This window comes from Pteronotus mesoamericanus, unplaced genomic scaffold (genome assembly GCF_021234165.1).
Source record: "Pteronotus mesoamericanus isolate MK-2021 breed Mesoamerican mustached bat unplaced genomic scaffold, CSHL_Meso_final contig_20, whole genome shotgun sequence".
Taxonomy (NCBI): domain Eukaryota; kingdom Metazoa; phylum Chordata; class Mammalia; order Chiroptera; family Mormoopidae; genus Pteronotus; species Pteronotus mesoamericanus.
The window spans coordinates 89814283-89836947 of NW_026555085.1; the positions used below are offsets into that span (position 1 = coordinate 89814283).

General features: G+C 40.0%; 1 protein-coding gene across 4 annotated transcripts in view; it reads right to left on the reverse strand.

Annotated features, from left to right (window-relative positions):
• Positions 1–22665, reverse strand: part of PLAGL1 (PLAG1 like zinc finger 1) — a 58359-nt gene that overhangs the window by 15573 nt on the left and 20121 nt on the right. For 2 of the 4 annotated variants that reach the window (XM_054570066.1, XM_054570063.1), the window contains 4 exons: positions 12176–12249; positions 8095–8126; positions 6699–6824; positions 3696–3769 (listed from right to left, as the gene is read on the reverse strand). The gene's annotated coding sequence lies outside the window, so the exon portion shown is untranslated. Of the gene's footprint in view, positions 1–3695; positions 3805–4257; positions 4360–6698; positions 6825–8094; positions 8127–12175; positions 12250–22665 lie in introns of all 4 variants that reach the window. The other 2 variants (XM_054570064.1, XM_054570065.1) reach the window with 2 other exon arrangements.

Sequence of the window (22665 nt, forward strand, 5' to 3'; positions counted from 1 at the left end):
ATGGAAAAGGCCGAGGCCCAGGAACGCAAGCCTTGTAGAGTCACAGAAGCTACACTACCAAAGGGAAAGGATGACTGAGCCAGAGTCCGTCACCACAAGGGTGCTTATCTTAAAGACGTTCATAAGCACCCAGGCCCCTTCCCTCACCCACACGGAGTGGAAGCAGGGACTCTGCACAGCTGGGCAGTCCCCAGACAGGGCCAAAGCCCTTCAGTGTGGGTTGTTCCGCATTACTACCTATCCGGCAGAAAGGGGGGAAAGATGCATCTTTAATAGATTCTTAAATCTTCCACAGGCCTCCTCTCCCCATCACATACACTGTATTTTTAAATATAAAATTTAGGGAGAAATATCAAATGTCTACAAACAAGCAAAATAGGTATGTGCACCCAAAGAGGCATGTGTGAGGTCCAGGATTGGTTCTGCTGCTGAAATGGAGCGGACCTCGCTGTAAGGAGACTATTAATGAACTCTAGGTAGCACGGTGGGGGTGAGGGGCAGAGAGCCGTCCTGAAATCCAGACAAGAGCCTTTGGTATTAAGAGAAGATTTTCTAGTCATTAAAGTCAGTGATGGGGACTATTCCTTTGTGACAGCTGAAAATAGATCCCCCTCCTCCCTCCCAACAAATCCTTTAGGCCCTTTTTAGGGTAGGCTTCTATAGCTGACAGCCCTGATCTCTTTTCCTGGGACTTTAAGAGTAGGGCACGGAGGAACCAAAACTACCTAATTAGCGGCAGGGCCTATTGTCCTAATACGGTTACCATTCCAGGGAAAAGAAAAGCCTGGGTCCTTCCCAGGAAGTGTGTGAGGGTAAAGGCTCAACTGAGAAAAGAAACAAGAAAAGCAGACTAGTCACACTGGTGACAGGAAGCCAGATTCATGAGTCAAACATCTCTTGACGGAAACTTAAAAATTATATGAGATCTGGAAAGGATGCTCAAGACTTGGGTGGACTGTTTGATTCTAAAACAACAATATCTCTAAATAAACAGAAAAAGGCATGAAAGTACAGATAACAATGCAGTCAACAAAGTATCTCTGGGGGCGATGGAATTAGAGATAACTTTTCTTTGTTTTTCCTTTTTGAATATTTGTGCTTTCTAAATTTTGATAATGAGTCCCTAGGCTGAGTCTAGGGGTGTCCCAGATGTACCAAAGGAAGGCGGTGTACTTTCTGCAGGCAGAAGAACGTAAAAAAGCTCAGAGACAGGAAGCAGCAGGGGGCAGCAGGGATAGGGGTTCCATCTGGCCGGATTGCAGGTGTGAGTACAGGGGGCCTGGACAGGGGCCAGTGCCCTGAGCACAAAGGGTCCTGCACACTAGGAGAGGAATCCAGGGCTATCCTATAGGGGACTGGGAGCCAGTGAAAGTGAGGACATTTCATCAACAGATTGCTTTACACAAGAAAACAGTTCCAAGTAATCACTTATCCGTCCCCCATGGATAGCTTCATTACCCCGAGGGCACAGCCGACTTAAAAGTACTGTTCTGAAACGCTAAATGGTCTTTTTGACACAAGATGAGCCTGAGACCAAATCTGATTACCCCAATGGACACAAATGTAATTGGCAGTTTTAAATGACAACTTAGCACTATTGTTTTTCAAGCTTTTTGCAATGGATGAGCATACAGCACTCACTTTACTAGAAACTGCCTACACAGCTAAGAAAGAAAAGCAGAATTGCTGCCCGGGGCCTAGGCTCAGTCCCCTCCTGCAGAAGCCCAGCTATGAGACCGCACGCTGTATCGATTAGACACCATACTACGAAATGCTGCAGTGAGAGTTTTCTCCTTGCCTTCCCACGTCACGTCCGTAAGTTCAAACGATGCAAAGCAAATAATTCATCCAGAAATACTTAGTTTGAATATAAGATTTATATTTAGGATATAAATATAAATATTTATCCTTTAGGATGACCCTGGTGTTTCATTTTTTCCTTTTGAAGATGATAAACATTTCATCAGGTTTCCATCTCAAAAGGAAATGACACGAGAGAGACAAGGCAACTTTTTCAAGTCCCTGCACTGGCTTCTCTGAAAGGGAGAAAGGAATGTCAAGGAAATGGGGGAGAAAGCTTAAAAAGAGTGGAACATTAGCAAGCAGGGCCTCCTCTCCTTTTCACCTTAAGTCTTTTCTCTCCCCCATTCACAGCTTTGGGTCCTTTGTTTGTTTAACAAACCATTGCAATTATACCCAGTTCAATGGGGAGGAATGCGCACTCTCTAAGTAGCTGTCCTCGCAATCCACATGTGTGGTCCATACCACAGCCCATCCGCAGGCGGCTTCAATGTGCTGGTCTGTGCTCCACTCACCCCAGAGGCCGGGCACCTTGCTTACAATAAGCCCCAATTTCCCGCTGCCGCATGCTTGCTGCTCCTTCCCAGTAGCCTATAGCGATGTCTCAAGCTGAGCTTCCTTTCCTGCTCACCTAGCGACTGTACCGTTCCTCCTGCCTGGGCTTGTCCCACTCTGCTCCTGGGTCTTCTGCCTGGCATATTAGCCACCCCCTACCTGTCTTCAGCCCACGGACTCCCCACCAACTACTGGGCAGATGCATTTCAGGATATTACTGGTTATCATGCTCAGGCTTCTAATGCCAGTCACATGATAAACAGTAGATACAATGGCAGGATCGCCCCTGCCTCACCTAATCAGGACTGTCAGTGACTTTCATGGTTGCTAGTAAATATCCTCGCAGATTGGGACGGATTTCAATCTCTTAGCCACAAAATCAAAATATAATTTAGTAACAACATTATTTTTCAAAGGGAATCAAAATAATATTTAGTAAAACAATAACATATTTCAGTTAAACTCATAAAGCCCTTTCATGCTATTATGTCACCTAATTTCCATCTATCAGCCCTGTGAGAGACACAGAAAAGCATCTGCATCTCCATCTAACAGATGGGGAAACTGAGGTTCCGAGACTCAAGCTCTCCACCCTCAGGCACTGATGAATATGATCCTGAGAGTAATGAACAGTACTAAGCCAAGGATCTAGTCCACAGGGAGTGCCCCAAAGTGTTCGCTTCCATTTAACATCATTATTGATGATCACGATGGTGACCAGAGCCAAAGCCAGGTGTTCTGAGCTAAGCTGCGCTCTTGCCACTTACATGCTGCCACCCCCCAGCTAAGATGTCTGCAGGGGCAGCAGACTTCAGCAGCAGCTTTCACTGCAGTCTTTCCAAATCAGACCTCAGAATCTGCAGCTGGATTCCCTAGTGCTACTGGTATGCGACCAGCATCTTCTTCAGGCTTATCGGCCAACATCTTCCACAAAGGGGAGGGTAACCTTTACACAGCCTCTTATGTACACAAGTTAGGAGTGTAGTCAAGGCAGCTTTAAAGCTTCTGAACTGACAGGGTTGTCAGCAGAAAATTCCATAGATCTGCAGATACTACAGGGCTGCGGAGGGGGAACAGCAGAGGATATGAATGAAACGCTGCTAATTGCATCCTCTGAATCCCTGAAATGCAAAGTGTAGGAATGCTTTTTTTAAAAGAAAAGATTAAAAATTCTATTGTAAGGTATTTTTGTAGCGTGAGGGGGAAATGTAGTTTTATTCTCTACTAGAACCTTTTTGAAGTACTGTGAACCTCCTGCACGTCCTTGACTTATTTTACTGTGTGTGTCCAAGCATTACTGGGCCAGAAATAATTTTAAACAGCGACCATCACTTGCATACCTACTGGGTGACAGGAAATGTCAGTGTTCAGGCGGTCATGGAGTCCTCGCAGACGTTTGGTTGAGGGTTCAAACCTGTAAGAGATCTCGTACGTCTTCAGTGAATGAAGCTAGAAAAACATTCCCCCCTCATACTGCAACTGGAGCTTCACCTCAAAAGCCCACACTCAACTGATCTAGTGCAGAGAGGAAATTTTCTACTGCTTTTCCATGCATTTTATTATGCATGGAAAATTAATAGATCAATTTTAAACTTCAAAATCCTGCCATATAATAAATACCTTAATAAACCTACCACCCTTAATTTTAAAATATCTCAGAAATACAAAATGGCAAAAGTTTTAAAACATGCGGATCATCTGCTATATTTAAAAGGTGTCATAAAGTTCATCATGTTGTAACTTAGAAGATTTTCAGTATTTCATATAATCTTGCCCAAGATGACCTTTAAGTATTTCTATTATATCCTTTGTCCTACTTGCAACTAGATTAGAAAAACCCTGAAAATTTTCCCTGCTTTCTGCAAGTAGAAAAAAAAAAAACAAACCCATGCAATTGCTTACATAAAATATTCAAAATAGCAGTCAGAGGAAACGGTATTTTTTTTAAATCAACAGTATTAGAATACCATAAAACAGGTATGCAAATCCAGGCAATAACAAAACCTGAAACAAATTATGAATTGAAAAAGTCAGTAAAACTAGTAGGCATTCATTTTCAACAACAGCTTTGTATAAATGTACAGATTTATCAAAAGTGCAGGGTGAAAAGGCTCAAGGCTCCATGCTGAATAGACAACCCAGTGGTTTACCAAACCTGGCCATGCATTAGAATGCCAGGGAAACCTTTGGCACAGGCTGACATGGCGTCGCTGGGGCCCTGAGATTTATGTTTTGACCAAGACCTCAGGGCCGAGTCTGCAGCTGACTTTGCACTACAGATCCCTGGTGAGCATTCGGAAACCAGTATCTCTGTTCACCAATTAATTATAAAGCTTGGCTTCTTCTAACTAAAACTATTCCAACCAGTTGATCCTCTTAGGTGAAAAGCTTTTCAAGGTTTTCTTACCCAGTACAAAGGTAAATATATTAAGAAATAAAGCCAATTATAGCTCACCTAAGTAATTTTTTCACTTGGTTGCCTCTTTTCTTAATTTGATCCAAAAAGGCTAGGTCTGTTTATTTTGCATAAGAACATCATTTTTAAGTTAAAAACAGAAAAATTAAGGCCATTTTAGACAACTAAATCTTTAAAATAACCCAATCACAATTCAGGAAAAAACTGGAGGTGAGTAGGTTCTTTGTCTGAATCACCCAGAGAATTTGTTTTAAATGTATTCCTCACTTTGCATGTATAAACACTTCACAAATCATCTTCATGGTCCATCTCTCTTCTCAAAATACTCAACATTTATCATGGTCTCCAAAGGCCTGGATTAATTTATTTTTAAAGGCTTTAAAAAACATTAAAGCAAGAGAGAGAAATTCTTCTGGATGATTCTTCCTTTGCTCCTACCCATCTCACCAACAGACAATACCAACTTATGAATTCAGAGAGGCGGAGGCCCTCTTCTGCTTCACTAGAAAGCGTGCACATGACATGAAGTACGCAAACCAGGCAGTGGAGTAGCTTAGCCTCATTGTCAAAATATTCAAATTATCACTAAAAGAAAGAGATTCCTTTCTGATTTCAACAATACTCCTTGGCCTCCGAGGGCTCACACAGGAGCTTATTCTTAAGCTGTTCAATGTAAGCAGCACTAGTGAAAGAGGAGAACCCTGGCCGGGAGGAGATCAAGTCCCTGGCCTTTCCCACCTGCCATCTCTGCGCCAGCCTAATGCTTAAATAGTTAACAATGCAGCAGAGAACCTGAAAGCACGCACGGCCCTGGGGGATAATCCTGTGCAGTATAGGACAATTTAATACAGCAGAGAAGAGACAGTTGAGAAAAATAACACATCTAAGTTTGGCAGGATGCTACTTGCAGACTGCATTTCAGGTCTGAACTTAGATTTCAAAACTATAGAAAAAGGCTTTAATATGTCAATTACATAAAAAAGTACATGGTAAAAAATGACCCTATAACATTCAACATTCCTAAATACAGATGTTTCTGAGCTCCAGAGGAGCAAGAAAAATCACATTTTTTCTAGGAATGGGGACTGGCACACGGCAGACAGATTAATTCTAGTTAATTGTTTTAAATAAATGGGAAAATATTTGTGGGTAAAAGATCTGTTTCCTCATTGATGACGAAAACTAAAGTTTCATGAATCTAGAGTGTATGATTTCTAGAACGCATTTTTTTGGAAGTCATAATATGCTTTTCTAGGCATTTTCTTCAGAGAGCAGCATTTAAGAACATGTCTTTTTTTCTGTTAATGAACTGGTTTAGCCGCCTGCTGAGCATTCACTGAAACTGAACTGAACAAAGGGATTTCCCTCCAGTTTCAGCTCATTCATGTCTAGCTACTCCCGATTTCGCTTAAGTAAATTCTTCAGATTGACTTTATTTCTAATGATTTCAGCGGGTAAGAACTGGGGGAGCCCCAAACACTGGGAATTCTGCCTTGGTTTTCAGTGAAAGACTCCTCTAGACTGGAGATGTACAAGGTTTGTTTTTGAAAAGCCCCTCGACTAAGGTTTTTAATTTTATTTCCTGAAGTCCGTAATTCCAAATGGAAAGGAGCCCACCTGATATGGTAGATTACGGACAACTAAATCTTATTTCAGTGAGGTGGACCTCAGTGAACAATTAGCTCACACCTCTGAGGTGAAGACCCTATATCAGATATTCGTACCCGTACAACACAGAGGAATGCACTGCAAAGGGTCACTGGAAACTCGACTGATTTGTGAGCCTGGCACCTGGCCCTGTACCTTTCCGCACAATCCTGGGAGACTTTGTTCATAACCCAATGTTTTAACCACTGCTTGAGGTCACAGGCCTCCCAAATATTTATCTTTAATCCTAAACTTAAAAATTCCAGACAAATCCACCTACCTGCCTCTCACCTTGATGTCTCGCAGTGGCCCCTGAAGGTCACCTGTTCTAAAGCAGGGGCTCCACACAGCTCAGTCCAGACTCCAGGCTCCTCTTCCAGAATTAGAGTTGAGCCACTGGCACCAACTATGTAATAATAGCTAACATTTACCGGATGCTCACAAAGTGATGGCCATTGTTTTAATCACTTTACTCAATGCCCTCAACACTGAATGAGTAGGAGGTAGTAACCTCATTTTACTTTGGGGGAAACTGAGGCTTAGAAGGTACACTAATTTGCCCATGCTCACACAACCAGCTGAGCCGTGACTTGCATCTAGGGTATGTGATTTTAGAGTCCACATTATTAACAGGTCAGTCTCTTCACCGCGTGTCACTTCCCAGCCTCTCCAAAGTCAGAACATCTGGGGTCATGCTAGATTTTTCTCTCCAACTAAGCTAAGCTATAAAATCTTCAAGCTTATAGTCTCTCAAATCTGTTTCCTTCTCTTAATGTCCAAAGTTACCAACGTTTGGGTGATGTTTTAACTTCACGTCAGCCTCCAAACCAGTATGGCAGGACAACTCTGGAACTTTACTTTGTCCTTCCAACAGTTTTCCTTTCTAGCTCATTTAAAATAGGTTGCAGGGTAATGGCACAAGCAGCCTGTCTTTAACACCTAAACCCAAGGAGGAGATTCCGCCCAACTTCTAGGATGGGAGGAGAGAGTGGGGGCAGGGGTGAGAAAAAGACGCTTCCTTCCAACTGTCCTGCCCCTCATGTGGAAGGGAAAAGGGGACCCTGGCCCAGCTGTTTCCCCAGCCAGCAGTGCAGAACCCTCAGGAAGACATAGGTGGTGGCATTCTGGGAGGCCAGACCTCAGCAGGGCGTTTCCAGCCTCCACTGGTGGCCCTGAGGCTTCAAAAGATCAGGACTGTAACAATGCCAAGGGCCAGAGGCAAGTCCCTCATCTACCAGGTACCATGGAAATCTTCAGGTTCTAGGACCTAAGCCACAAGAGGGAAGAAGCCTAAAAATGACTGCGATGAAATTTCCCACAAGGTTGGCCCAAAGGGGTTTGGAGTGTGAATTAAGGTAGTTTTGGGGAGTGAAAAAGAAGACACTTCCTGCATACTCCAAGCTGTGGAGTGAGATGCAGACTTGTCGGGGCCTCAAACAGGTGCTAAGACTCTTAGGCTAGCACACCTCTGTGCTGTCAGCTAGCTGCCGCCGCTAGAGCTGAAGCCAGACTGCTTTTCAAAGAAGCGCCCCCCACCCTGCTCCACCGCCAGCCCTGCTGCAGGGAGGAGTGGGGACTCTACAGAGGCGCTGGTATCGGGCTTGTGCTTTAGAGTCCCGGAGGGGGGCGGGCAGATAGAGGAGGAAGGGGCAAGCAGATGTTAAGCGTTTACTCACAAGATTAACTCCTCTGACTCCTATGCAAATACCTAGAAAGGGAGAGGGAAAGAAAGTTATCTTAAACTCTGAATTGTTCAAAAACCAAAGGGAAAAAAAAAAAGGCGGGGGAGTCAAGTAGGAAGAGGAAAGAGAGGCCAGTGCTGCTCCTCTGGAGTCACAGGCCAGCCCTGCTCTCCAAGCTGGATGTGCCTCCCAGGGCCGCATGCTGGCGCGGGCATGTGGATTTCCAGAAGGTGGAAATGTTAGTGAGGTGGTTTGGGGGGGAAGACATAAATCCTTAACGTGACAAATGTGTTGATTCACAGGTGTTGCAGTAATGGTAGGTACTTGTGGCACTTAATGAGATGTCGAAGGGGGTCCAGACTTCAAGGCCAGTCATGTCCTCCAAGCAACTCCCTTTCCAGTTCTGTGGCTGAAGGTCTGAGGCTTTTGGATGAGGCCTAGGAAGGCCCTCCTGAAAACTGGAGGGCACGCAAGATAGGGCAGCCATTGTTCAGAGATCAGAACTTTGGAATAGAGAGCTTGGGCAGGAAGAACTTCAGATGTCCGAGAATTGGCAACCAGGGAGCCCCATTTCCCTGTGGCACAGGCACCCACTAAGTCTGCCCCAGCGCATGGGGCACACATCCAGAGGGGGAGATGGACTTGGGAGAGGAGGGCCTGCCTGGGGACCAAGGGCCTGCTGCAGAGGTGACGTGTGCCAGGACGTGCCCTCTCTGCTTTGGGTATTAGGAAGCTGAGTAGCGGCATTAAATTGTACCCCAGAGGAGAACTCGCAAGCCGTGAACATGGAAGTGAGGGTGTGTTAAGCGAGCAGGAAGAAGTTTGGAAAACCAGAGCAACCACAGGGTGGACCTCTCTGGTCTCACTAGGGTCTGGCCTCTGTTGACACTTGCTTCCCTTCTCATGCCAGACACGTGGGGCCCGGAAGGGAAGATGGAGAAGGAGGCAGTTAATGAACACTGATATGGCACATACCCAAGCCCCACCACCTAACATGAGCAACCATGTACAGGACACTACTTTCCAATCCCTGGTACCCCAAAACTTGGTGGGGTGGGGGACTGTAGGAAGGCATCCTGGAGAATGGAGGACTAGCCCACTCTATTGGCCAAAACTCAATTTTCATGTGGCTTCCTTGAAACCTACTATCAGCCTAGTGAGTAAAGAGCTTGGAGCCAGTTAGGTCAGTGTAAAGGGACCTTTCTCCACACTGAAGACTAAGATCCCTGCTGGCTCCTCAGCCTCTGTGTTTGGACTGGCTCTCCTTCATCCTGCACAACCCACTGTCAGAGTGATTCTTCTAACATGCAAATATGCTCCTGTCCCTTGGCTGTTTGGAATTCTTCAGTGGTCCTATTAGTTTCTGTCAATTGCAACCAGGAGTCCTGCATACTCAGAATCACTTAAAGGTTTTAATCAGGAGAGCAGTATGCTCAGGCTCGTGTTACAGAATTAGACCTTAGACAGGGGATGCATATTATGCTCCTGGATTTATCCATTTTATACCTTTAAATCAGTGAAATGGTCATTTCCTTGCGGGGAAACACAAAAAGCAAAGCAAAAGAAAAAAGTGCACAGAAATAAATGCAGTAACTGAACCCTGAAGTTTCTCTATAAAATTAACTGTCCGCTGAGAGTTTTAAAGCTTCTCTCCATCTCAACGAACAATGCCCTTACACACTTTGAGTTGAATATAGAGGGCAAATGAGAATTGTTCTAGGGAAAGAACATAAAATGATGATCGCCTTAATGGGGTTCTAAGTTACATGTGTATGTCTGTTTTATGAATCACTTTTAATTCCTATGCTCGAACAAAAAGGAAAACTTTATCTTGGTAAATGACATATCATGGATCAATTAAATTATTTCCCAATTAAAGTACACTTTGCTGTAGTATAAACATGTATAACTCCTACCATTATTTTAAACACATTGAGGAATGTACTTCATTTACTAGTTTTAATAATAACATTTAACGCTCTCTTATATTATGACCCCTAACTGTTTTACCCCTGCAACTGCCTTCATTTTAACTTGTTGGTTCAGGGAGTCAGAAGTAAGGACATTTTAATATTTCTTGGTAACTTTTCTTACCTAAAAGTGGTAAGCTAATACAGTTTATTCTCGGTTTCCAGTATGTGAGAAGCATACTCTACTCAGGAGTAGGTTGTATTCCCACTGTTAGTGTCAAAATGTTAACCAAATGACAGTATTCTATTAGGCATACCTTGGAGATATTGAGGGCTAGGTTCTAGACCACAATAGAGTAAGTATCGCAATAAAGTGAGTTGTAATCTTTTTGTTGGTGGAGGGTCTTGCCTTCAATTTGTAAAAAAGATAACACCCGTAAGGCACCACACGACAAGGTGTGCCTGCTCCATCTGAGAAAGATGGCGTAGTATGGGAGGAAGAGCCCTGGCTTTGAAGTTAGGTGGCTCTAGGTTTGAATGCTGGCTCTGCTGCTTGCCAGGTATGTAACCTTAAGCAAGTTTCCTAACTCCTCTTCCTGGTGACGACTCTCTAGCTTGCAGAGCTGTTAAAAGATTATACATTACATATGTACAAATAGAAACACAATGACTGGTACAGAGTCTAAAGTAGACGTACAAAGTAGACCTGGTCTGTTAATAAGTATCAAGAACGATTTTACAGACTGGGTTAAGTTCACAATTAGAAAACATTAAATAAGCTGTTTCAAAATACACTATAACAGAAAGGGTATAAATTATTGATTCACTTCAATAACCCTATATTTTGATCATCATGATACACTTCCTAACGTGTCCTTATAAAAGAGATTTCTAATTTCCTACATGCTTCAAGTTTTATATGTCACATATTTGAAAGATTTCTACATTATTATTGGCTGTGCTATTAATGGCAATATTGTGCTTAACTAAAGAAAACAATTAAAAATGGGCCTGGCATGAATTGGTCTTACTGTTATTATAAAGTTACCTGAATGATACATAGAAGTGATTCTGGCATTTTTGGATAATGCTAGAATTTTCCTTTTGAATGTGTTGGTGGGAAAGTGGACTAGTTTCAATGAGAATTATTTGGAGAACAGGAATTTAAACACACACACACACACACACACACACACACACACACACACCCCCCCCCCCAATATTCTCTTCACTTTGGCCTTCCAACTGGAGCAACTGTGGATAGCTTTTCTAGAAGTCAGCCCCAAGAGAAAAATAAATTTGGAAGCAGTTTATCTAGTGGGAGGTTTAGGGGAAAAAAAAATTCAAGTGTAAGATGAAATATAAGAAAACTTACAAAGAACACTGAAACTAAAAAAAAATTATGGCATATTACAGTCAAGGACATTTTGTAAAAAAAATGTTTGGAGAGAAGCCAAGAGCTATGGTTAAGCAACACTGTTAGCACTAAAGCTGCAAAACAGGGGGAGGGTTGCTTTAGGGTAAAGAAGGCAATGGGCTTAAGCAGAGCACAGAATGCTTGTTGCGGGGGCGGGGGACGGAGGGAACAACCAAAATGCTGAATGTGAAATTTAAGGCAGGAATTACTATTTTGAAATAGGTGTTTCGTACAAATCATAATCTCCAGATGTATGGAGAATGATAAGAGATAAAAACTGTGGCTCCTGCCAACCATGAGTTCCCTCAAATAAACACTGGATTTAGGGGCACTTATTTCCTAACACACATTTCACAATGTTAGGAAATTTGGACAGAACATATGCAAATTGAGAATCACCTCATATTACGATTTTAGGCGCATGATTTAGAGACTTTGAACTGCAATATATGCAACATACTAAATGTGACTCTAGTGACACCCCCGATTTTTTTCCTGGTATGTATTTGTTTGCTTTGTAAGATAAAACAATGTTAAATGTCTTTTTAAAATGTAAGGGAGGGACATCACCAAGTTTCTAGTAGGCAAGTCATGATAAATACAAACCACTGTATAAAAACCCCTTCTAGTGGGAAAGAGGCAGAAGGCTTTGGAGTGCGCTCTCAGAGCGAACGAGAACACAGACTCACCACTGATCACGGCAAGCTGACTGGGCAGAAGTCTGACGGTCTAGCAGAGACATACTTACCTTTCTAAGTTTGAGGTACAAAGGAGTTTTAGATGTGACGTGAAACAGGGGCCACATCAGACGTGAGAGCAATCCTAGAGGGGGGAAAAAAAATCAAAGGTTAAAAAAAAAAAGGCATTAAGAAAAACCACACCAGTACCGAGTAAGTAGACATTTATATATGGAGTATGAGTTCAGGAATTCCAGGATCAAAAATTTCTCTCCGTCAACAGGCCATAGTGGCATTTCCCGACATTCCAGAGGCACACCTTTAAGGTCTTAAAGGGATTTTTAGTTTCAGAGAGGGAACCTAGTGATGTGGTCAAGAGAAGGGGCCCTGGTGTGGGAAGGCCTCCGTTCCGTCCAGGTGCCCCCCGGGGCCACTTAGCAACCTCATGCAATCTCTTTAGTCTCTTCCTGCCTCAGCTTCCTCACCAGGAAAAATGGAAAGAATCGTACCTATGGCACAAGAGCCTTCTGAGGATTAAATGAGTTAATCTGTGTAAAGCACATAACACCAAGCAGTAAGCAAGGGGCACTTCTGTATTTGCTGTTCTTTTCCAGAGACTTCAATACAAGAGAAAATACCTCACAGCCTGGGGCAGAAAAATCAGATGATAACCAGGCCTTTGAAAAACGAAGTGTCAAGTAAGAACACTATCCTTTGGGGAGAGGAAACGAGTACCTGAGCAGGGCTCAGGGTGAAGTGAAAATGAGGGGAGGGTTCTAAGGAGCAAGGAAAGACCATTAAGAGGCAAAAACAAAAACCCAAACCAAATAAATAAGACTAGCAAAACCAAACAGACAACAACAAAAAAACTCCAAAGCAGAAAAAAACTCTGCTTAATTCCAATGTTCCCCCCCCCCCCCCCCCGCCAAGACAAGGCTACTACTAAAAGGAGAAGCTAAAGGGCAGAACTTGTTGACAGTAAGCATACCCAAGAAAGTTAATTTTTAATAATTCTACACTTCAGAGCAGTCTTTCTTGCAATTCAATCTAATCAGTAAGGAGGTGTCTCCCTGCCAATGACTAGATAAGGCTTTATTGGGGCTGCTTTATTGGGGTCGGTCTGGATGGATGGGAAGCCATCTAAGAGTGAAGTAGGTGGTGGTGTCTTCCTACTAGGAAGTTATGGAAATAAACTCACACACAAATACAGAGGCCTCATCTATGTTGATCCCCAAACCTATTTTGAGGGCTATTTTGACTCTTAAATTACATGACTCTTAAATTATTATTTCTCGAATATTACAGCAGTCTTCAGTCCTAAGAAAAAAAGTCTCTTTGCTGTAGGACCATGCATCTGACTCTACAAACATAGCAAGAACAGTTTTTAGTTGCAGTCACGTCCTTGGCCTGTGTGTAGCCCTTTCTATCAATGCAGGCAAGGATATGCCTCCTCTCTAAAAACTGAAACATCATATGGGAAAGTGTGACTGGATTTCCTACTTCTCCTCCCACCCTCCACTCCTCCTGACTTTGGTATGATGCCACACAACACTACTTCCAGAAACGGGAGGCCTAGGCAGCCAAGTTATGAACCCTAAGTTCCATGCTTACTGCTTTCTTGTCTACAAGTTAATACTTATGGGGGTGAGGGCCTGTTTGTGACCAAGGCCATGGTAATTTTCCCATTTTGTGAGAAATCTAAAATCTCCACAGAATCACAAGCTCTTGAACTACCACATGTGCAGGAACCACGCAGTGGCCCCGCGCCTCAGCAAGGCTGATACCCCAGCTCACAGGGTTGTGAATCTGCATTTTAAATTTCATCCCTACCTTTAATCAAGTTGATTTCCTTAAAAATAATCATGGTGGTAAAAGAAAACAAAAATAACATGGAGAGTACAATATCAGCAAGTTCCTGTACTTGTGTGCTTACTTACCTACCCCCCCCACCAACATTTTCTAAACTTTTCCAGTATAATTTTAAGATGTTATTTTTCCCAAAGAATGTTGACAACTAGTTCCTACTTAAAGCTCTGGTTTAAAATGAAACAGGTCTTAACTTGGAAAGAGCTCAGAAATTGGGCTTGTCCTGAGGTCCCGTGAAATCATTTTCCATAATCCTTTAGAATCAAAATTTCCCTTATACTTGTCACTGAAAGGTGAAGGTGTCTTCTTCCTTTAATAGAGGACCCATAACATACAGTGGTGTCAATCTGGTTAAAGATATTGTCAAAGGATGTTTTATTTTGAATTATTTAACACTGCACCAAAGAATTAAATAATGTAAAATGCAAGTTTTATCCATCTCAATCACAACCTGGTTAATTGAAAGTCTACCAAACTCTAAAATAAAAACTTTTTCATCTTCTTACTGAAAATGTCTAAATACTGTGTTGAGATTTGTTTTTAAGAAAAAATGTTAGAGAAGAGACCTTGGCTTTGAAAAGGACAATTTCATGCACTTTTTATGCCTCCTGCTCAGAAGCTGATGGACTGTCCAGCAAACTTGCCAAATCAAAAAAGAGAAAAACTGTTTAATAATCCTCCATAAAGGAAAGATTTTAAAAGGCTATAGCGCCAATCAGGTAACAATAGATCAATCAGGTTTTCTTAAAATGTAGTATTTGCAGTTGAAGCCTGGGTAAGTAATTACATTCAAAGTAACGCACAGGGAGCTATCAATCCCCATTCATTCAGCGGCATTCACTGAGCAAGAGCTTTGCGAGGCTCGGAGATATAAAAATGAATACGACACAGCTGCTTTACTTCCAACTAAAAGAATACACCTAAACAAAGATCTACAGGGCAATGTGTTAAGTGCTATAATAGAGGTGTGCACAAAGGGCTGGAGGCCAAAGGAAGAAGCCATAAATTCTTCCTGGGAAACCAAGCAATCGAGGGGAGATGTAAAAGAAGGTTTGTTGATGTTTCCTTGTGACAAACTCAAGACTTTTTCCTTACTCTGTTCTCAACAATGAGGTACTAATGTTAGGGGATTTATGAACTGTTCTAACTGCAAGAGCTGTATTGGTCCATTAGCCAGTTTCATGTATGTTTGATACAGACTCTCAGTTAAAAAAATCCCAAGAATATAAGTTTTTAAAAATCAATGTGTTATTGTAATATTCCCACGCAACACACATAACCCAGAACAGCTAGCATAACAGCTAGCTAGCATTCATGAAAGTTAGATACAAAGCTCAAAGATGTTTTGAAACATAAACAAATGGAAGACACACTCTGGAGACTTAGTATTATTATATTAATAATGCCTATTTTAAATATCACTTTTGGGGGGGGGCAAAAATAAAAGAATCTCCTGATTATATCATGGTTAATATTTGTCTTTCTCTACTTCTGTGTTCAAAAAAAGAAGGAGGGTGTTGGATCAACTTCTACTTAACATCATTTATTATGCATACCATATTCCTACTTATAACATAGTTGTGACAGACCCTCCATTGTTCATTACACACTAGCCCCAAACTTGAGTAATTCTAATGTAAGCATGAGAAACCACCGTCTCCTTTGGGGTGAATTTCCAAATTCTTCTGTGTTAAATTGAGGTCTAATTTTCCTTGTGCCTGGTTTTCACAAGAAGGTCCATTCCACCCCATGTGCTCCTTTTCAGCTGTCAATAAACAGAGGCAGTGAATTCCCCCACGGCTTCACAAAGCTAGTTAGGCAAAGCCATTCATTCCTTCAGGAAAACAGGGCATTGATTTCAGCGAGTTCCCAGGGAGCAGCTGCAACAAAGAGATCAAAGGCCCACCTCTCTTTCCCTCCATTGCTTTCATTAGGCCAGGCCCAGACAAACAGCGACAGGTTTCCTTGAGACAAGGAGAAGGCCCAGAGACCACCTCATGGTTCAATTCAAATTCATCCGTTTCCTACATTCCAGTGACAGTCCAGAATGCTAACCATGACAAACCAGCACAATCGCCCGGCATAATATACTGCGCGCTAGTTCATCCAAGGTCAGAGGGAGAAAACAGGCACCGAGGGAAGTCCTCCGCTTCTAGGGCCTGCTGAGCCTCAGTGGCCCCCTGACATTCCATAAATAAACTTTGCTTGCTCACTCTCCCTTTCTTCCTCCATCCTGCAATCCCACAAGTGATGGTCTCACTTAATCTGCAATTTCTTTCGTGTCAATGTTCCCAAACTACAGGGACACTTTACTCTCAATCTAATAGCTCCACCGAAGATTGGAGTGCGCTATAGGCACAGCCCTTACTGTTGGCTGGTACCCAGTAAGCTATGGCAGATGATGAATTTAGAACTGTAATTCCTAGGGCTTCCCCCATGGCTGCTAGACCTAAAGAAAGAGTCACTTTGCGTAAATTCTGTTTGCAAAACAAAACCCTGAACAGCGACAGAACAGTTAGTTTTTTATTTGAGCTGGGTGATCACCCAGACTGGTAATCCAAGCTCCTGAATGGCAGTCTGTGTGTGAATGAGCTATGTGTGTGTGTGCGGGAGTGTGGAGGGACTAGGAGAGAACATGGATTATCCTGACTGGTTATCTACACTGAACAGATATAATTAAAAGGTCTCCAAGATTGCCACTGAATTCTGAACTGCTTCTTTGACACAAGTTTCGTGAAAACCTGTAACAAAATGTGTTCATTTTATTGTGCTCCATTCCACTTCTGCCACTCATCCTGAGTGAACACAGGAATAGAGAAGGTATGTTTCAAAATTCCTAACCTAAAAAGAAAATACACAATATTTTCACAGAACAAAAGGGATGGGAAACTCACTCCTTGACACAGAACATAACCTTCCCACATGCCCATCTTTTGAGCTTCAGTACTGATCTAGGGGCCCCAGTCACCGATTAATCATTGGACTGTCAATGACACCACCGCACAGGGTGCTGAACAGCCCTCCAGGTGGAGACTTGCCCTGACTCAAGTCAGGACGGAAACGAACTTAGAAAGTACAGAACTCCAAACTGCACAGAAAATGGAGCTTCTTAGTAAGCACAGTGGGACAGTTGTATTAGGAAACTTAACGCTGACTCTGGCACTGGTTCACTTTGGGCCTCTCTGTCTTCCTACTCTTCCAAAACGGAGGCAGAAATATCAAGGATTCCTTTACAAGGTGTTGTGAAATAACCACTCCTCCAAAACGCTGTATCTCATTGAAGAAAACTGGTCTTAAGAGTACAAACTCCTGATATAATAGATCACTCTGTAATCTAAGAGCTGTTCTGGAAACTCTTAAGTTTCTATAAACCAAATCATTTTTCAAAAGCACTCAAAAATGTACTACTTAAAGAAAGGTTATGGCAAATGATGAAATACATTCAATTCATTTACATACCTTTCAAAAGCATGTACAGGGCACATAGAAACATCCATGTGATCTTCACCTCAACCAGCTGAGATAGCTGGCTTTGTTAATTTCTATTTTTGAATGAGAGAAACAGACTTGAGAGCTAATAAATTGATTTATATAGTCACAGAACTAACAAGTAGCAGAGTTAGAACTTGAAGTATTCTGTTTCTAAGTCTTATGTTGTTTCCATTGCACCTAGCTACCATGTACGCATATAATTATTTACTGAAGTTCTCTCACCATAGCTATATTAAATAAGTCATCATCTCTATTTCTGAATTGAGTGCATTGTACCACCCATTCAGGGAGGTAGCGTATGCACTCTGGTATCAGAGAGCTCCATATTTAAATTTTAGCATTGCCTTTTCATAGTTTTGTAAATTAAGCAGTTAACAGTATTTTCAGAAACTTAGTTGCCTCATTTGTAAAACAGGAATAACAACACTTTTTTTCATAGGGTTTGTGAAGGATCAAATTAGATAACGTGTATAAAGTGCCTGAAACAGTGTTATCATACAATAAGTACTCAATAAGGGTAGCTACTATCATTGATGTTGAAAATCAAACCAATGTAAAACTTTCTAAAATGGGAAAAATGCTTCCTTTTCAAAAAAAGACATAAAATTTAATTTTCAGCTGCAGATTACATGATTCCCTCTAGCACTTAATATTTAGCACTCAAGTTTAGGATTTTATGGGCCAACTAATAAACCAAGCAAGACCAAACTGTTATAAAAGATATGCTACTATACAAAATAGAAACACTAATCGAATTATCTTTAAAAAAGCTAATTGAGGCAAATCCCTAGTTGCTATAAAGTGTGAAGGTGGTTTTTCCGTACAATCAGCTTTTACTTCTTTCCATTTAACCATTTTAAGTAGAAATGTATCAACACTAGGCAGAAATTCACAGACTACTGCCACATGGAGAGAAAAATACATACTGGGAATGTCTGTTGCTTATAGTTCGTACTTTAAAGTTTTCATATTATACTTAATTTGACCCTCGCCCTACTGACGAGGAGAAAATAGGTTAACTTTCTAGTACAAGAAAAGACTGCCAGTGGTAAATGTAAAACCTTATTTTTACTCCTTGTCTCATTCATAATGCCCCATCAATAGATGGTGACATGTAGATGCTACTGTACAATGTAGAGGAGACTGTGGAAAGACAGAGACAGAGGCCAACATGTCTAGATCATTCATGATTGTCTGAACTTGATTACATATTTTAATCTAAATTTTGAATATGTCATTCAGTGATTTAGTTCGTCTTCAATGCTTTTGTTGATTTTCCAACTTGGGAAATAAATCCCCCTTTAAAAATTTTTTTATCCAAGGCTTTCATATTAAAAAGGCAAGGAGTTCATCCAGCTTTTGTTTGACTGAACACCACTTAAGGGTGCTTCTGACTCTACCGTTCTGTGATTTTTAATACTGTTCATTCTTATATTGTATTATCTACTATTAATGCATCATTTTTAATGTGTGTGTAAATCTATAGCCTCTTAACATTGCAAAATATATTTTTCCTTCACTACCATTTATCTCAGAAATTACTAGTTGGGAAGAAATCATAATGATATCTGGGGGAAGACATCTTGCTAAAGAAACTCAGCTGGTAGCTAGGAAAGTCTGATGGTTCTTTCTTTCCTGTTAAGAGCTAAGAGTTGCCCTGTGATAACCAACCCCAACTGTCTTCTCCAATAACATGAAACAAGTATATTTTTAAATAAAAGACATTTGAGAAATTTTAACAATCCCTTATACTGAGTCATTATTTTGAGACTGTTTCTCTTTCATAATATAGACTACAGGGCTATAAATTTTCCCCTAAGCACTGCAATAGTTGCATCCTAGTAATCTGGAAATACGTTTTCATTTCATTCCGTTCAAAACACTTTCTAATTTCCCCTTTCATTTCTTTTTTGTCACATGGGTTATTTGGCAAAATTCACCAGTGCAACCATTTGGGCCTGGTGTTTTATTTTCTGGAAGTTTTCATGGTTGTTTTGTTGTTTTAATATATTAATTTGATTTCTTTAACAGAATAGGAATGTTCAGGTAATCAATTTTTCAAGTGAGTTTTGGTTATTTTGTATATATCTTTCTAGGAATTGGTCCATCTCATCTAAGTTACCAAATTTGCAGGCACAAGTTGTTGATAATAGTCCCTTATTACCCCCTGTAACATTCACAAGTTCAGCAGTTACAGCCCCCTATTTATTCCTGATACAGTAATCCATCTTCTCTTTTTTCTTGGTTAACCTGGCTAGAGGTATATTATTTTACTAATCTTTTCATTTTATTGATTTTTCTCTATTGTTTTCCTATTTTCAATTTTGCTGACTTCTCAAGTTTTCTTGACTTTCTTCTGTTTGCTTTAGGTTTACCTTGCTCTTTTTTCTCCAGTTTCCTAAGCTGGAAACAGGTTATTGGTTTTAGACTTTCTTTTCTAATATATTCATTTAATGCTATAAATTTCCCTTCAGGCACTGTTTTAGCTATATATCACATATTTTCATAAATTGTACTTTCATTTCATTTAACATATTTAAATTTCTTAATGAAACAATTTCTTTGCCCCATGGGTTGTTAATTTCCAAATATTTGAGAATTGTTCAGCTATCTTTGTTACTGATCTCCGGTTTAATTCTGCTGTAGTCTGAGAATGTATTTTGTATCCTTTCTATTCTTTCAAATTTAAAATGTTTTTATGCCCTAGAATATAACCCAGGGTTAGTTGGGAGTGTGATGTTCAGTTACAAGATGTTTTTTCAGATACCCTTCTGTTCTAATTTAATCACATTATGGTCACAGAATGTTCTCCGTATGATTTAAATCCTTTTAAAATAATTAACTTGTTTTCTTACTCAGAATATTATCTATCTTGATTAATGTCCTGGGCATACTTGAAAAGAATGTACATGCTGTTGTTGAGAAGAGTGCTCTATAAACATCAATTAAGTCCAGTTGGTTGATAGTGTTATTTAAATCTTCTATATCCTTACTTATTTTCTATCTACTTGATCTATCATCTGTTGAGAGAAGTGTGTTGAAATCTGACTATAATTGTGGATTTGTCCATTTCTCCTTGTGTATACTGAAACTCTATCATTAGATGCATAAACATTTAAGATTATGTCCTCTTGATGAACTTACCATCTTATCATTATAAAAAATATCCTCTTTATTCCTGGCAATATTCTTTGCTCTAATTTCTACTTTCTACCTTGTGATAGTAATATAGCTGCTTTTTAAAAATTAGTGCTAAAATATGTTATTTTCCACCCTTTAGTCTGTAACTTATTTGTGTATATATGTGAGGTGCACTTTTTGCAGGCAGTGTAGTTTGTTCTTGTTTTTTAAAAACATCTACTCTGACATTCTTTGTCTTTTAACTAGTATATTTAGACCATTTATACTTAATGTGATTTTTGATATTGTTAAGCTGAAATGTAGCATCTTGTTGTTTGTTTTGTATTTGTCCCATCTGTTTTCCATTCCCTTTTTCTGGCCTTTTTTTACACTGACTTTTTTTTTCTGATTTAATTTTATCTCTTGGCATAAAACTCTGTTTTGATGTTTTAGAGGCCAATATTGTGTTTATAATCACATCCTTAACATATTACAATGTACCTTCAAGAAATATTATACCTCTTCACATATAGTATAAAAACTATGATTTCTTATTTCAATTTTTTGCCTCCTGACCTTTGTCCAATTTTATCATGCATTTCATGTTATTAACCCAACTCTATAGTTACTATTTTTATTTAATCAATGATCTTTTTAAAATATTAAAATTTTAAAAATCTTATATATTTACTCAGGTGGCTACCATTTCTGATGCTCTTTACTTCCATCAGATATTATTTTCTTTTTCCCAGGGGCTTCCCTTAACACTTCCTGTAGTGTGGGTCTAATGGTAACATGTTCTTTCAAAGTATGTATGTTTGAGAAGGTCTTTAGTTCATTACCTTTTTTAAAAGATATTTTTATTAGCTATACGTTTCTAGTTCGACAGTTTTTTCTTTCATTACTTTAACAATGTAGCTCCACTGTCTTTTGGTTTGCATTGCCTTTGATTAAAAGTCTAATGTCATTCTTTGTTCTAAATTTATACCATCTGTTCTCTGCTGTAAAATCTTTTCTTTATTATTGGTTTTAAACTATTTGATTATGGTATCCGTGGTCTAATTTTATTCATATTTTTCCTTCTTGCTGGGTGTTCACTGAGCTTCCGACATATGTGAGGTTATTGTTTTCATCAAATTTAGCAAACACTCAACCATTATTTCTTTAACTGTTTTTTCTTTTCCTTTCCTCCTTTGAAGAGTCCAATTACGCATACAATTGGCTGACTGAAGTTGTCCCACAGTTCACTGATGAGCTATTTCTTTAATTCAGTTTTGTGTGTTTTATTTTGTGTAATTTCTGTTGCTGTGTCTTCAAGTTCACAAAACCTTTCTTCCTGCAATATCTAGTCTACTGTTAATCCTATCCAGTGTATTTTCCATCATATTTATGTTGTCTCTGGAAGATCAAAATGGGTCTTATTATAGCTTTCATGTCTCTCTTTAACAAACTTTATGCTCTCCTCTAATATCTTGAACATATGCAACATAGTTATCATAACTGTTTCAACATTTTTGTTTAGTAAATATTTTCTTATTAATATCTTATTAAGTAAAATCTGTTTATTAAATGTTTATTAAATCTATGACATTTCTGAGTCAATTTCTATTGATTGACTTTTCTCTTTACTATTGACTTAAAATTTTCAGTTTCTTTGTATATTTCATAAATTATGATTGAACACTAGGCATTACTTACTTTCTCTAGTAAGGTGCTGGATATTTGGTATTTCTTAAAATATTCTTGAGCTTTGTTCTGGGATGGAGTTAAGCTACTAGAAACCATTTAAACAAGGAGTTTGCAAACTATGGCTCACAGGTCAAATCTGGCCCTCTCCTCATTTCTCTAAGTAGGGTTTTAATTGAATACAGTCATCCCCATTTATTTACACATTGTTTGTGGTTGCTTTAACATTAAAATGGCAGAACTTAGTAGTTGCAGCAGAGATCATATACCTTGCAAAGCCTAAAATATTTTCCTTTTGGCCCTTTACAAAAAAGTTGTATGATCCTTCTTTAATGGCTGACTTTTAAGATTTTTTAGGAAGGATCAGCGCAACCTCTATTCTGCAGCTACTTCTGCC